This window comes from Danio rerio, chromosome 25 (assembly GCF_052040795.2).
Source record: "Danio rerio strain M-AB ecotype USA chromosome 25, GRCz13ab, whole genome shotgun sequence".
NCBI classification, from domain to species: domain Eukaryota; kingdom Metazoa; phylum Chordata; class Actinopteri; order Cypriniformes; family Danionidae; genus Danio; species Danio rerio.
The window spans coordinates 37,155,001-37,167,020 of NC_141045.1; the positions used below are offsets into that span (position 1 = coordinate 37,155,001).

General features: G+C 36.2%; 1 protein-coding gene across 9 annotated transcripts in view; it reads left to right on the top strand.

Annotated features, from left to right (window-relative positions):
• Window positions 1-12,020, top strand: part of trpm1b (transient receptor potential cation channel, subfamily M, member 1b) — a gene marked incomplete at its 5' end in the record, with an annotated part of 155,870 nt that overhangs the window by 87,705 nt on the left and 56,145 nt on the right. For 4 of the 9 annotated variants that reach the window (NM_001442425.1, NM_001442421.1, NM_001442424.1 and 1 more), the window contains 1 exon segment: window positions 3,985-4,077. 9 annotated transcript variants of the gene reach the window in all.

Genomic DNA, 12,020 nt, shown 5'->3' on the forward strand with positions numbered 1-12,020 from the left:
TCCTCCTTGCAGATCCTCTCTGCACTGTAAAAAACAAGATCACCATTTGTTCAGCACACTACTCTTTCTGTCATATATCCTAAGAATTGTGAATAAGAATTGATTACATAAAAAATATATCTTAATATCAACAATATTCGCTAAAACGTTGTGTCTACGTGTTTAACTGAGTTTTCTGGACAAACATTTTTGTGTTGAACAGGAATGCTGATATTTAAATAACTCGCGCATGCGTGACGTGACAATCGGAAACTAAGCTTGTTTTTTTGTTTTTGTTTTTTTTTATCAGAAAGAGGGGTGACAGTGACGCAGCTGGTAGCACAGTCACCTCACAGCAAGAAGGTTGCTGGTTCGACTCCTGGCTGGGTCAGTTGGCATCCCTGAGTTCACGTGAGTTTCCTCCGGGTGCTCTGGTTTCTGCCACGGTTCAAAGACATGAGGTAAAGGTGTCTGAGTGTGAATGGGTGTTTGCAAGTACTGGGTTGCAGCTGGGAGGGCATCCGCTGTGTAAAACATATGCTGAATAAGTTGGCGGTTCATTCAACTGTTGTGACCCCTAATGAATAGGGATGTAACGGTTTCAGAATTTCACGGTACGGTAATACCTCGGTATGAATGGCACGGTACGGTATTTGAGTAATTTACAGGAAAAACAAAACTAATGAAAAGACTCGAAAAAAGTGCCAAAAGTGTTTATTTACCTTAGCACTGAACATATCAAATGACATACAAGTAGCCATCTATCTGTAAGTTTCGAAACAGGAACTTCAATTTTTCAATTTGAATAACAAAAAACTATAAAACCAAGTAGAAAAAATAAAGTTTCAATTTAGTATTGTTGAAAACTCATCACATTCAACATTTAATCACACACTCACTTGGATAGAGATGGGTTTTTTTTAAAGAAAAATTATCATATAAATATAATCTGGCAAAAGCTGGGATCTCTGGGCATTTACAATGCAATGTCCCTCTCTTTTGGGACTGAGGTTTCTGGGACAGAGAGATATGATTTAGCCAAGGTTGACCGCAGTGGGTAACGCTGTGCATTGTCTTTCCACCACTTGAGCGGACAAGCCATGAGTGAGATAGAGGTCTCTTTACAGTACAAGTCAACGTCTGCATCAATCTAACAAGTGTGCTGTGTTCTGCAGTCCCCATGACTGTTTTTAGTCGTATTCCCCGACTTATATTTCAGCACAGTCTGGCAGTGCCTGCATACTGTTTTTCTTTGTCTGTCACCTTTTCTCTTTTTTCGTATCTTTTTATAAAGAAACCGAAACACTTCCACACATCCGATTTAAAACCCGCTTTAGGTTCACACACTCCATTTCCGCATTACTGGATCTGTAGCGACAACAGACCGCAAAGGATGATGGCCACGCCTAGGCTGATGGGAATTGTAGATCCCGCTACCTCCCGTTCGCTTCATTCGCCTGAGCAAGCTTTTCTCAGAAATATAGTTTTGAGTCATGCGCCTACAGTAATATTGAAAAAAATTACTAGTGGGGTATGACGATATTTACAATATTGTTACATCCCTACTAATGAATAAAGGGACTAAGTCAAAGAAAAATGAATGTATAAAGTAGTAAATTTGTGTTAGTTTTAAGTAAAATGATTAAAAACATGATGATATGCCAACTAGAACTAATTACTTATTTGGCAAATTTGAAAAAAGTCATCCACTAAACAGCAAAAAAAGGTAACACTTTATAATAACTACACACTATAAATCATTTATTAAGCATTAGCAAATAGTGAATTCATTATCTGTTAAGCATTAACTCTACATATCATATATTAATACAGGCATATATTAATGGTTACTATGTATATTAATAAATGCTTTATCAGCTCAACTTCATCTAGTTTTGTGACCTAATCTAAAGTGAGGACTATTCGTGCTTTATAAATCCCTTATAAATGACAAATAAAGGCTCGGTTAAATTCTAAGCAGGAAAAATTACATTATTCCTACCTATTCATATAAAGATACACAAAAGAAACTGCACTTTAAATAAAAAATAAATCTTTGCAACCTGATCTAAAATAATATCAGTGTAGAGTTTAATCAATGCATCTTACATTTATTATATTGTTGTCGTTTTATCCAGTTTTATGTCGTATTTTGACACTCCTGTTATTCAGCAATGTTTAAACTTTACAGTAATTTTACTTTTTTTGAAAAGATTGCAAAGATTATTGTTCATTTGAATCTGAGCCTGTAATAGTCATTTACAAGGGATTTATAAAGCATGAATAGTCCTCACTTTAGATTAGGTCACAAAACTGCATGAAGTTGAGTTAATAAAGCATTTACTAACATATTAGTTAACTATTACTATACGCCTGAATAATAAGACTTATAAATGTTGATTTCAATAGTTTACTTACTCATTCTGAAGTATCCTAAAAAAAAACCAACTACTCAAATACAACTGTTTTGTAAATAATTAATTTTAATAATTAATAACTTAATTTACTAATGAAATATAAATCATTAACTAAATATGAAAATACAAATAAGCACGTTATATAGATGCTTACAAGTCAAGAATACAGCATTTGTAGCTGCAGTTATAAACTGCTTACTAACGCTTATTAATGTAGAGTTAATGCTTAACAAATAATGAATTCACTAGATGCTAATGCTTAGTAAATGATTCATAGTGTGTTGCTTCAGTTGATGTGACAAGAATATCTCTATTAGTAAAATACAAGGTCCCACTTTATATTAAGTGTCCTTAACTACTGTGTACTTACATAAAAAAAAAATACAATGTACTTACTGTGTTTAAAATGTATTTGAGAACACTTTTGGTGCTTTTGAGTTGGGATAGAGGTTGGGTTATGAACAGGTTTGGTGGTGTGGGTAGGTTTAAGGGTGGGTTAAGGTGTAAGGGATGGTCAACAGTGTATTTACAAATGTAATTACAAAAGCTAATTACAGATGTAATTACATACAGGTATTTAATCAAGCATAAGTACACAGTAAATACATGTATTTAAACAATTAATACATTGTAACAAACTATAAATTCCTATGTAAGTACATATTAGTTAAGGCCACTTAAAATAAAGTGGGACCAAATACAATAATCAACATTGCATAAATAAACAAAATTATGTCAGCTGAACACAAAATTGTTACTGAGAAAAAAATTAAAAAAACAGTTGTTGAGACAACTCAAAGTTCTCACTGCATCAGGTTGCCTTATTTTTTTATGTTTTCTCAATTTTTTACTGTGTAGTTTTGTCAGGTTGGATGGTAAACGTTGTGACTGCCTATTACATTACAAACCACAGGAGAGGGCAAAGATAGCGCTCCTTCTCATACCTCAGCCTCTACATCAAAGCTCCTGAAAGCAGATAAGGTCAAGATGCTCCAGGATTGGCCAGCCCAGTCACCAGACATGAACATTATTGAGCATGTTTGGGGTAAGATGGACGAGGCATTGAAGATGAATCCAAAGACTCTTGATAAACTCTGAAAGTCTTGCAGGAACGCTTTCTTTGCCGTTCCAGATGACTTTATTAATCAGTGATTTGAGTCAGAGATGTATGGATGCAGTCCTCCAAGCTCATGGTGGAGTCAGACACAGTATTCATTCTGTCTCCACTGCAGCAGGACTTTATATTCTATATTGGACATTATTTCTGTTCAGTCACAAGACTTTTCTCTAAGCAAAGTCAGACCTTCCTGTCCTAATGAAATCACAATCAAGACATGATCATATTTTATTGTGGTCAAATAGGCAGAATCTAAAGGCCTGCACTTCTGATACCAAATGATCAACTACAAGTCAAGTTATGATATGCTGTTCCTAAAACTGCAACAAGACTTTAGTCAGGTAGTGTACATGGGAGTTCTCAGGGTTTTATGCGAAGACCACAACAAGCTCTGGAGTTGTAGGGAATTAGTCTGCGCTGAGCCATCTGCGCTCATAAAGCTCATTTGTGTCTGCTTACGAGGAGAAATTCGGCATTATCTGTTCTTACAGAGCGCCTGAAGCGTAAACGCATCTGTTTGAGAGACCGTGCTCATGCTTTCCACCATAAAGAAGACCCGCGCCGGTAAGAGACCGTATTTAGACTCTTCTTCAGAGTTTATTGTCTGTCAGGGATTCATTAAGCAAATGTGCTCATCGCCGGCTTTTAATCAAAAGCGCTGGAGGAATTAGTCCATTTCAGCTCGTAAACAAATCAGTGTTTGTCCTGCTTTGTCTTAAATCCGCTCGTGCATCAAGACTTTGTTATTTGGATTGATTGATTTTAGATGAATTATGATATTGTCATTTTAGCTGGTAAATAGTATAAACTCGGTGTATTTCTGCTCTTATGTAACCACCGTTCGTTTCTAATGAAGCGATTGGCTCTGGGTTAATGGCGTTATGACATAATAACTGTGTTTTTTTAATACTTTATATGATGATTAAGTTCATGTCGGCTTTGTGCTTTCCAGGAAAATGTGTGGAGGAGTTGAATGACATATTTTGACTAAGAATAACTAAAATGTTTGGGGTTTTTTGGAATGAAATGACATTTATGAAGAGATTGTTTTCCCTGTACTGGGTTGCAGTGTTAGGGTGCACTCACACTATGCTATTCGAACTGTGCCCGGGCACATTTCCCGGTTTGTTTGACAAGTGCGAGTGCTCCGAATTGAGCCCAGGTGTGGTTCAGTCCATCCGGCCCACGCTCAGTTGGAAGACGTGGGCCAAAGCACATGGTTGTGCTATGGTGCGGTACGCTTGTAGTGTGAGTGCAAAGAGCGCCTGAGCCTGAAACTAAAGATGCGCGTCACTTTTAGGGCACCGTTTCATTTGTGTTTATTAATCAGTCTTACTGTTCAATGAACATGATCTGTCATAGTTTATTAAAGATGCAAAATAAAGAATTATGATATTGTCATTTTAGCTGGTAAATAGTATAAACTCGGTGGATTTCTGCTCTTATGTAACCACCGTTTGTTTCTAATGAAGCGATTGGCTCTGGGTTAATGGCGTTATGACATAATAACTGTGTTTTTTTAATACTTTATATGATGATTAAGTTCATGTCGGCTTTGTGCTTTCCAGGAAAATGTCTGAAGGAGTTGAATGACATATTTTGACTAAGAATAACTAAAATGTTTGGGGGTTTTTTTGGAATGAAATTACATTTATAAAGAGATTATTTTCCCTGTACTGGGTTATCCGGTGTGTTAGGGTGCACTCACACTATGCTATTGTCACGTTTAGCGTGATCAAAACAATAGCAAAACGGGAACAAAAAGATATTGGATTCAAGTGCAGATTTAATAGATATTAAGTGCAGAAAACAGTGACAAAAATACAAAATCGCAAAAAATACAAAGTAACAAATCAACAACAAAACAAGAAACAAGACAGATAAACACGAACTAGACTTAGGCAAACTACGAGGCAAGATCAGGAACAATAACAAACTTACAGAGAGCACGAAGACAATGAAGGCAAACGACGCGACGACAAACATAGGTGGAATGGTAGAATATATAGTCCAGATAATCAACGGTAACACAGAACAGATGAGATGACAGGTCAGTGTAGGTGTTCCGGTGTGTGCGCACGGTATGTATGAGAATGTAGTTTTTCTGAGACGCTATAGTGCTGTCTTAGTCCTGATGCATTACAGCACCATCAGGTGGTCACTGATGGATGTGACAGCTATTCGAACTGTGCTCGGGTGTATTTCTGGATTCGTTTGACAAGTGTGAGTGCTCCGGATTGAGCCCATGTGTGGTTTAGTTGGCCGGCCCTGGCCCGGTGGGAAGAGGTGCCAGAGCGCGGTTTGGTTTGGTACGCTTGTAGTGTAAGTGTAAGGCCGCACCTGAGCCCAAAACTGAAGACTTGACGCCACTTTTAAGGGACTGTTTTATATGGATTTATTAACCTGTCAAACTGTGCGTGACGTCATCGAATTTCGCTTTAAGATTTAAAGGGCTAGCATTGCACCAGACCCCCGTAAGTGGTTTCATTTGAAAGTGTAGTCTATATTTTATGCACATATGCATCACTTGTTTTTATTTTACTGTACAAAAGTTATTTACTCTTAAATACACAGTATTTTGGATACCCGAGCTGGGTATTGAACATTGGTTCATTTTCATATTTTTTTCATATGACACATGTACAAGTTATAGCTCAAATGAAAGCTCTTGCCGGTGCTCATATGGTTCTAGCATTCTTTTTACTGAATTATATTCACATATCATCAGTTGCCGGACGTATCGTGGTGTTTCCATAGCGCAGAAGTGAAAACAATACATTTATGATCAATAAGCAGCCCCAGATAGCACAGACAGCTGTCATCTCTTACCTTATGCTGTGCGCTTCAGGGCCATTTCTCCTCCGTTTTTGAGGTGATGTGCATAAGTAATGCTTTATATGTCTGATGTGGTGCAAACAGTGAATTATGTTTGATCGAACAAAAGAATAGTGAAATATGAAAACAAAGATCGCTCCCTGTGGCTTGTACAGCACCTCTCATCTGTTGGAATACAATAACTTTTGCATAGATTATGGTAGAGACATTTTTCTTTTTTCCTATGATTACAGACATGTGCAGGAACCACCAACATTAATTACAGCAAACTAGACCACACAGAACCTAAAAGGTGCACTTTCAAATTTGAGTTTATAAAAAATAAAATACAAAAAGCGCCTCTTTTTAGGTGTTTATTATAACACAGACGACATATACAGTTATTTTAAACCCTTTCAGTAGTGTTTTATGAAAATTCAAAAGGTTGTCTTTAAAATTATATATATATATATATATATATATATATATATATATATATATATATATATATATATATATATATATATATATATATATATATATATATATATATACATTTTTGTGCCCCTAGAACATCATCACATGAACACTGACATAAAGTGTACAACTCTGAACACAAACTTTATTTCTTCTTTTTTTTGTCCAATGATCTTAAACTATTCATTGTTATTGTTATATGTATACTTAATGCTTTGCTTTTTTGAACTCTGTACGAGGTATTATTTGTGTTACAGTCATTAATAAAATTAAATAATTAAATAAATAAATAAATAAAATAAAAAATAAATAAATAATATAACATAAATATAAAATAAAATATTCTGAACACACGTGCGATTACAGGAATGACCACAAGAGGCCAGTGTTCTCCTTTTCCAAAAGTCCACATGGAGAAATACAGTAATAATAGGAGAAAGATAATTGAATTGAAAGGTTTGCGCATCTGTTTCAGGCATGATTTGATTGATAGTTTTATTTGTGTGAGCTTACATGTCGAGATATTCATGTAATTCATGTCCTCATTTTGTAGAGTGCTAAACTCGCGTCGTGTTCATTTGTTTGAATCATTAAGTTTAACCGTTAAATCAAATGTTAACAGTTAAAACCAGAACAGTTTAATGGAGCGGTCTCTGATATGTTTTAGGACATCCTCCATTAGGGTTTATTGGTTTTAAAATGACAAATAAAGACTTAAATGATGGATACAGTTCACGTTAAAACCAATATCGTTCGTTATGACCAGTACAAAACCATTAGACTTTCAATGACTGTTTCTAAATACTTTGAACTACAATATACAAAACTTTATGTAAAAAAGACTTGATTCAGGATATTTCTGCCTTTGTAAAAGCTGTAAATCTTTTCATCAGCCTTATTTTCACTCTTTAAATTCAAAAGGCGTCTATAACCGACCTGACTGACCTTTATTGTACTTTTAAGACGTTTTTTTAGCTCACCTTTAACAAACGATAAACCGATGCTAAAATATAATAGCAGTAAGATATCGAGGGTCATGTAAATATATGCTAAAAAACTATTTTAAAAACTCAGTTAATATTCTAAAAAAAAAACTTAAACTTAACTATTAAAACCAGTATATTTTAATGGTTTCTGGTATGTTTTTGGACATCTTTTGATTACCCTGCTGAAAAATCCAGCTTAAACCAGCCTGGCTAGTTATAGCTGGTCGACCAGCCTGTTTTAGAGGGGTTTGGGCCATTTCCAGGCTGGTTTCCAGCCATTTCCAGCCTGGTCTTAGTTGGTTAGGCTGGAAAATGACCAGCTAAAACCAGCTTGACCAGCCTGGTTTAAGTTGGATATAGCTGGTTTTGGCTGGACTCCCAGCTTGGCTAGGCTGGTCAAGCTGGTTTTAGCTGGTCATCTCCCAACCTGACCAGCTAAGACCAGGCTGGAAATGGCTGGAAACCAGCCTGGAAGTGGCCAAAAAAATCGCTAAAAGCGGGCTGGTCGACCAGCTAAAACCAGCCAACCAGGCGAGGCTGGTTTAAGCTGGATTTTTCACCTGGGTAGAATTTATTAGTTTTCAATTACCACCAATATAAGTCAAAACAAATGAGGCTACAATTAAGACCCAATGACGGATACTTCACATTAAAACCATAACCATTGCAAAACCATTAGAACTTCCGAGACGGTAGTTTCTACATACTGTACTTTCAACCACATTATAGAAAATCTTAAACAAAAAAGACTTGACTCAGGGTCTGGCCTTGTGAAGACCAAATCAACAGCCTTTTTTTTACTGGCTTTAAATTCAATATGGTGTCTGTAACCTGGCTAACGTTTATTGTACATTTAGGATGTTTTCGCTCACCTTTAACATGAAATAAACGGATGCTAACTGCTAACATATTAGCAGTAAGATCACAAAGGTCATGTAAAAACTGCTGAAGAAAGGGAATATTCTGGTTTCCCTTACAAATACTAGTAAATGTTAACACATAATCCATTGAGATAAACATGTAGAAAACAAGGTTGAGTGAAATAAATAAGTAGTTAAGTAAGTATATACAGCGGGGGAAAATAGTATTGAACATGTCACCATTTTTCTAAGGAAACATATTTCCAAAGGTGCCGTTGTCTTGAAATTTTCACAGAATGTTGAAAACAAAAAAAAGAAATCCCTATATGCAAAGAAAATAAATCTAATTAGTTTACAAATTAGGTTAAGTGTAATAAAATGAAATGACACAAAGAAAGTATTGAACACATGAAGAAAGGGAGTTGTAGAAAGACATGGAAAGCCCAGACAGCAGCTGAAATCTCTCAGTATTTCTTTATCAATCCTCTGCCCTTCCTCAGTGTAAATGAATATCAGCCGCTTCAGTCCAACATCTACAGGAGGACGAAGATGAAACCAGGGTAGACATTTCAGCAAGACAATGATCCAAAACACTGCCGAGGAGACTCGAATGCTTTCAGAGAAAAAAAATCAAGCTGTGGAATGGCCCAGCCAATCACCTGATCTGAATCCAATAGAGAATATAAAATAAAAATCAGATTTCATAGACCAGACCCACAGAACCACCAAGATTATTGAAGTCTGTGAAAAACTCACACATGAGCAATGCATGTGACTTCAATCTCCATATGAGAGGCGTCTTTAAGCTGCAGCACCAAACAAAGTATTACATACAGTCAGTAGTTCAGTGCATTATGATTGTGTCATTCCAGTGTTATCACACACAACTCATTTATCAGATTGTATTTATTTTTATGTTTGTATTGTTTGAGTTTTTACCAAAATCTACGTCAACAGCTCCTTTAGAAATTTTATTCCCAGGAAAAAGCATGACGTGTTCGATACTTATTTTTCCCGTTGTATAGGGTTCATACGGTCATGAAAAACCTGGAGAAGTCATGGAATTTGGACTTGGCATTTTCCAGGCCTGGAAAAGTTATGGAAATTAGTTTAACAAATATCTGTATACTCAAATATGGGTTAGCTGCCTTTACTTTTTTTCTGTCCATGGCCAAACTCATGCTCTCACATTAATAGTGCTGCGTGAGCATTATCTAAATAAATTTTGTGGATATATAAAGATTAATTAAAACTAAATAACAGGGTGTCCGCAGGGTCTTAAAAACTAAATTTTAGGCCTTAAAAAGTCTTAAATTCACTGAAATATTGTGTTGTGTCTTAAATCATTTTTAACAGATCTTAATTTTCCTTTGCCCAAGTAAAGCTTCACAATCAGGCTGACATTCCTCCAATCACCAACAATCCATCTTAATAAAACATTTTTTTTTAATATTTACCTTTGTACGTTTTTTTTATTGCAAAAAGATGCAATATACAATAACTTGGAAATAGTTCACAGTAATTCCTCCAAATGAATTCACAAATCTAAAAACAATAACACACTTCCTCATGAAAATAACAGAGCAATATATGCCTATAGGTTATTTTCCATTCAAACAAAAACTCTACAGAGTAAGGGAGAGTAGACGTAATATTTATAAATAGGCATGAAACTTAAGAGTTTATTACAGAAACACATTAGGTTGAATAGAAATTATAGTCGATCAGCTTGGACCGAAAGCCAACAAATATATATATATTGTCGGAATATCTAGCCAATTCCATGCATGTTCAATAAGAAAAGGTCTGGAGAGGGTTTTCTTCAACGCCAAAAATATTAGTAATTAATTAGATACAAATGAATAATTCAATGACAGAGCTCTGGGTTACGTTACCACAATGCAATACAAGAATTACATTCAAGAGGTTCGCAACTAACATACATTTCCTGACTCCAGCATATATACACAACTGATAATAACAGGTGGAGTTTTGCTTTAACGTCACTGATCAGACATTCTGCAGTCCTTTAACTCTTGTAACCCCAGGCACACTTGCTCTTTCTGCAACCCTTCTCTGCATAATTACGTGCATCTTTAATATATTTCACAACTTCTACAAGCATCATGACAACTTGTGACATGTCTAGATTTTGTATTAAACAAAGGCCCTTACACTTATTCCTATTCTGCTTTTTCCACTTGTCAGCATGTTCATTAATAAAGTATGCAGCAAGGTAAAAAAGAGAAAGTGTCTGGTCAAGATGTGTTATAATACAATAGAAAAGATTGATTAATCTGTTGTTAGTCTAAACATTTTTCTAATAAATAAAAACACAAAAGTAATAAAAATAAATTCCTATTTTCCAACAATATTTCTGATTATTTAAGTAATTGTCTCCACAATAAATATACTTTAAACCATGCAGCGTTCAACGCTATGGATTTTTTCTACTGGTCCGATCGGGCCAGTGGTTCAGATTTTTACTTGCCCTGCCAAAATTTACACTGGCCCCACAAAAAAAAAGAGAAGTTAATAGCTAGTTTTTTTGCCACATTTTAAATAATATGTCAAAAATAAAGTCTGTGATTCTAGAATTTCAATACTTAAAATAAACCGTACATAAAAGTTTTATGCAAACAAAAAGAGCAGAACAGAAAATGTAAAAAAAAAAAAAAAAAAGAAAGTGGCTGACTTGTCAAACTGGCAGCAAACTGTGCAAAACATCTTCATTTTTATTTTGTCGTGTTAGGGTGCTTTCACGCCTACACTTTTGCTTCGGAACGTGTCTCATTTGCCCAGTTAGCGCGGTTCGTTTGGCATATGTGAACAGGGCAATCGCGCTCTGTTCCGCGCCAAAGTAATCGCACCGAGATCGCTTGAATGAGGTGGTCTCGGCTCGATTAAAACGAACCCTGGAGCCGCTCAATTGCTGTGAGAAAGCAATCCGATCCGAGCGCGGTTATATCACAGTGTTTTATGAATATGTAATAGGCTTACGGCTTTATGAAGAGAGAATTATGAGTATGTCGGGAAGTTTCGCGAGTCTCCGGATGCCCGCAAACGAGTGATGATCTCCCGGTAATCTTGCGTCTCCCTCCCGGTCCTCAAATAGGCTACACCCTTCCCACCCCTCCCCACCGCCTCTCTCCTCAGACACGTCACGCGCACACCCTGTCAATCACCACCAAATCACCACCTCTCCTGACAGCTGAGCGGGACTCTGCAAAATAAACCCTGACACTCTGACCAATGTAAGGAGAGTTTACTCGCACTTCCCAAGTGTCTCTCAAGCTGGCCCTGGGCCACCGGGCAGTCCTCATTGTTGAGCCTTGCCATGTTAAACGTGTCATTGTTTTATCAAAACAAA